Genomic DNA, 5676 nt, shown 5'->3' with positions numbered 1-5676 from the left:
GTTTCAAACAGAATCTCGACAGGAACTATGAAAATAAACACATAAATTAAATTATTATCGCAATACACAGAGCATAAATTTGAGCAGGACAGTTTTCTGGACCTAATCCATTCGTCTCGTGTAGAGCCAAATTCAGTCAACATTAAAAAAAAAAAAAAGACTCATGCACTGCATACAAAAATGGCTTCCACATTTGCTCGTCTAACTTCTAAAATTCGAAGCATGTGAAGTTGTTCAACTTTGTAGCCGCTAGAGGGCAGCATCTGCTGGTGAAGTAAAGGATGGTTACAAGTGTAACTACTGTGTTTATGCCACGAAATGAGAAAATCCTAAGTGGCTTCAAATGTAACCACATAATCTGAAAGGGTTAAGTGAATGTAATGCCACGAAAGTTGTGCAATTCAGTAGCGTGGCCAGTTTAGATACTAAAATTAGGGTTTAACATTCTATCCAAAACAGGATAATTAGAGACAGATTATCTAGATAAGTGGTAGAAGTGTATTCTAATACACTGCCTGACGAAAAGAGTGAAGCTCCCTGAAGACATGGTAGGCTGTTAAAGTAACTTCGTACACGTGCACACCATCGGCGGGTGAGTTTCAGTTCTCTGTGACAGGTAGGACAGCCACCAGAGTGCAGTAGTTTTGTTCGTAATTAGTATTGCCATCGCGCCTGGTGGGGTATGTAAGCAGAGCCAACAGCGTTACATGGTGAATGATCACTGTGAAAGACACGGAGATCCTGTGACACAGTATCATCAGCACCTGAAAGCTTTTGAAGGGAACATCAGTTTTGCTGAATCTCCATTTTCCCAGCTGGTTGAAACATGCAATATCCAGATTTGTGGGGCATTTGGCTGTGACAGTAGCCCAATATTGGACTGCAAGGGATCGTGAGGGCAGGCGAACTCGTCGTCAAGGTTCTGATAGACCACGTCTGACCGTCACAAGGAAGGATCGTCGTATTGCGCATCAAGCACATCATAGCCCCTTCATATCTGCGTCTGCCATACGAGATCAAGTAATGGCCTCCCTCAAACACTCTGTGTCGGCAAGCATCGTTGGTAGGAGACTAGCAGCAGGCGGACTAGGGAATTATCATCCCACTCGTAAGCTGCGATCAGCACCACAACACAAATGACTGAGGAGGGTTGGTGCCATGACTGGGAAGTACGGACTGATAATGATGGTGATACATCGTGTCCAGCGTTGAATAGTAGCTCTGCTCTTTCTCGGATAACCATCGTCGGCAAGTACGGTGCCGATTTTCGGACACGTCCCATTCTTTCAATGTTTTGAGAGGGCACAGCGATATTACTCTTGAGTCATGATGTGCTGAGCCATCTTGTATGGACTCAGGTCATGGGTGGTAGTGATTAAGGAAAAATCTGACAGCACGATGGCATGTCCCAGACATCCTGTGTCCTCATGTGTTACTTCTCACGCAAATGTATCACGGGCTGTTTTCAACAAGACAGTGCTCGTTCAGACATGGCGCCATGTATGCGTGATGCTGAGATACTTCCGTGCCCAGCAAGACCCCCCCTTCTTGCAGCGGTGTACCGTACGTCTCTAGAAGAGCGTAGCGTTACAAAGGATTGGAAAAGGGCACAGGTCATCCACGTTTTCAAGAAGGGACGTCGAACAGATGTGCAGAACTATAGACTTATATCTCTAACGTCGATCAGTTGTAGGTTTTTGGAATACGTATTATGTTCAAGTATAATGACTTTTCTGGAAGCTAGAGATCTACTCTGTAGGAATCAGCATTGGTTTCGAAAAAGACGATCTTGTGAAACCCATCTTGCGCCATTCGTCCAAGAAACTCAGAGGGCCATAGACACGGGTTCCCAGGTAGATGCCGTGTTTCTTGACTGCCGCAAGGCGTTCGATACAGTTCCCCACAGTCGTTTAATGAACAAAGTAAGAGCATATGGGCTATCAGACCAACTTTGTGATTGTATGGAAGAGTTCCTAGATAACAGAACGCAGCATGTCAATGTCAATGGAGAGAAGTCTTCCGAAGTAAGAGTGATTTCAGGTGTGCCGCAGGGGAGTGTCGTAGGACCGTTGCTATTCACAACATACATAAATGATCTTGTGGATAGCATCGGAAGTTCACTGAGGCTTTTTGCGGATGATGCTGTGGTATATCAAGAGGTTGTAACAATGGAAAATTTTACGGAAATGCAGGAGGATCTGCAACGAATTGACGCATGGTGCAGGGAATGACATGTAGACAAGTGTAATGTGCTGCGAATACATAGAAAGAAAGAACCTTTATCATTTAGCTACAATATAGCAGGTCAGCAAATTGATGCAGTTAATTCCATAAATTATGTGGGAGTAGGCATAAGGAGTGATTTAAAATGGAATGATCATATACAGTTGATCGTCGGTAAAGCAGATGCCAGACTGAGATTAATTGAAAGAATCCTAAGGAAATGCAGTCCGAAAACTAATGAAGTAGGTTACAGTACACTTGTTTGCCCACTGCTTGAGTATTGCCCACCAGTGTGGGATCCGTACAAGATAGGGTTGATAGAAAAGATAGAAAAGATCGGACGGAGAGCAGAGCGCTTCGTTACAGGATCATTTAGTAATCACGAGAGAGACGCTCAGTAGCTCGGTACGGGCTTTTGTTTAAGTTTTGAGAACATACCTTCACCAAGGAGTCAAGCAGTATATTGCTGCCTCCTACGTATATCTCGCGAAGAGATCATGAGGATAAAATCAGAGAGATTAGAACCCACACAGAGGCATACCGACAATCTATCTTTCCACGCACAATACGAGACTGGATTAGAAGGGAGAACCGATAGGGGTCTCAAATTACCCTTCGCCACACACTTGGCTTGCGGAGTATGGATGTAGATGTAGATGTAGAACATGTGTCGTACCATCTCGGACATCAGCTCCGTCCCCGTGCCGGCATCGAGGATACGAAGGACAAGTTTCAACAGTTGTGGGCCATCTTGCCTCAGGAAAGGATATAACGACTTGATGACACCCTTCCCAACCGAATCAGCTCATCCAGCCAGGTGAGACGAGGTGTGACATCACACTGATAAATGAGCTCATACTGACAAGTTTTTTTTATAGATTTGACTCGATTTTGTTGTCACTGAGATAACGTGAAATGCCCTCTCAAACCGGCTGGTTTCATTTAGTTTTCTCCTCCTTTTCTAGTTCGCTTCAATTTTTTTTCAGACAAGGAGCGACTAGAGATAGGATTTCCATATTCACAGAACATGTACATTAGTACGTTGTGCAGAAACTATTAGCATTTCAGTGACGGTTCAGCATGCGTCCTGTTGCCTACTAGGTACAGGGTCCGCCACAGCCTTAGTAACTTGTTCCCTGTGTGATAGAATCGACGCGAACAAGTCGCCTGTGGTATAGCTATCCACGCTGCACTCACGCGGCTCCAAAGTTCGTCTATGGTAAACAGTTGTTGATGTTGCTGAGCAGCAGTCATGCAATAATTTTTAAATGAACACACCGCCATTTGACGGTATCATCAGTACAATACAGTCAAATGACGGTGAATTCATTTAAAAAATTCATCTATGGTGGTTGCCGTTGGGTCACAATGCTGCAACTGTCGTTTCACCATATCCCACACATTTTCGACTGGCGACAATTCTGGTGATATGGTGGGCCAGAGCAAAAGGCTGACATCCTATGACACCAACAAGGCACGTGTTCGTGCAGCAACATGTGGTCGTGCATTGTCTTGTTGAAAAATGGCGTCTGGGGTGTTGTCCAGAAAGGGTATGGCTATGGGGCACAGGATGTTATTCACGTAGGTCACACTGGTCACAGTGCTCTGGACACGCATCAACTATGATTTGTGGTTGTGCCCACAAACACCCCACACAATAAGGCCTTGAGTTTTGTTTTGGCCGAATGCGGTCGCTATGATGCCGCTCCCCCTTTTTCCAGCGAACCAAAAATGCGGCCATCATTTTCAAACAAACAGAATCTGAATTCGTCTGAAAACGCTATCTGATGTCATTCGTGCCCAAGTGACGTTGTTACATACACAATTGCCGTCTAGCATGTTTCTGCATTCGTCAAAGGTAGGCAGAGAAGTGGACTACGCGCACCTAACCCATGCCGTAATAAACGGCGACGGATTCTCACCCCTGATAGTGTACAATGTGTTACACCGTTCCACTATTGCGGCAGTCCACCCCCGGTAGCTGAGTGGCCACCGCGAAAGAATGTCAATCCTAAGTGCCCGGGTTCGATTCCCGGCTGAATCTGAGATTTGCTCCACTTAGGGACTGGGTGTTGTGTTGTCCTAATCATCAGCATTTCATCCCCATCGACGCGCAAGTCGCCGAAGTGGCGTCAAATCGAAAGACTTGCACCCGGCAAACGGTCTACCCGACGGGAGGCCCTAGTGCCACACTGTTGCGGCAGAGCCGAGGAGGACGCAGATCTGTCCTGCAATGCCATTCGGATGAGGTGTCCATCTTCTCGGAGGGGAGGTGGGTGGATGGCGCGGGGGGGGGGGGGGGGTGGACTGAGTGGTGCCACTTGACCCATCTCGTCGTGTTCTACGGCCGTCCATGACCCATTCTGCATACACCCGTTGCACTGCCGAAACACTTCATCCCACACGAGCAGCAATTTCCCGTATGGGTGCATCAAATTCTCTCATGCCAATAATGCTCCTCTTTCAAACTGTAACAACGAGAGACGCAGCACATCTTACCGGTAGGTGGTGTTGCGCTGCGATATCGATCTTGACCTTGAAGCCGCAGGCCGACATGGTTCAAATGCTAATCATTTCTGCAGAACTTACTAATGCACATGTCCTGTGAATGTGAACGTCCTATTTCTGGTGGTTCAAGGTGTTCTGTTTTTTTCTGAACATGAGTGTACTTCTGTGGATAAAGTAACTGAGCTATAAAACTGGGATTTGTACTAAAAACGGCCCAAAGGACGAACCAAAGCTGACACACATTTCATACCTGCCCCCAATCAATGCTTAGAAGCAACAAGCACCTACTTTTGGTTGAGTCTAACTCATATCTCGTTGAAGTCACATGTTTCTGAGTTGGTCGACGGAGGCGATGTACGCTAAGGCAAAGAACATGTTTCCGGTGACGATAGTGACAGGCATCCGATAGAACTAGAATAACCTTCAGGGTTCCAGAGCGAATAGCTGAAGGTCGGATTACGCGTGCGTGTGGGACGTCGCCGAGGCGGAAATTTGCTTCGCATTTCTGCCGTATAGCGGCGCCAGAAGCTACCACTAGGTGCGGTTGGAACAGGTGCAGCTTCCTACGAACTGGCAGGAATAGTGCATTCTTTAAACTTGCTTGTTGCTGAGAATATAACGAATCTTACAACGCAGTAAGATTTTTATACCCATTCTGTCTCCGATGAGCTAACACCCCTTTTTGCCTCCCAATCACTGTACAATCACAAAACAACAGCGCCGGCCGCTGTGGCCGAGCGGTTATAGGCACTTCAGTCCGGAACAGCGTTGGTGCTACGGTCGCAGGTTCGAATCCTGCCTCGGCATGGATGTGTGTGATGTTCTTAGGTTACGCTACGGTCGCAGGTTCGAATCCTGCCTCGGTAATGGATGTGTGTGGTGTCCTTAGGTTAGTTAGGTTTAAGTAGTTCTACGTTTTAGGGGACTGATGACCTCAGATGTTAA

Source organism: Schistocerca gregaria, chromosome X, assembly GCF_023897955.1.
Source record: "Schistocerca gregaria isolate iqSchGreg1 chromosome X, iqSchGreg1.2, whole genome shotgun sequence".
NCBI lineage: Eukaryota > Metazoa > Arthropoda > Insecta > Orthoptera > Acrididae > Schistocerca > Schistocerca gregaria.
Note: the sequence above shows the minus strand (reverse complement) of the source record.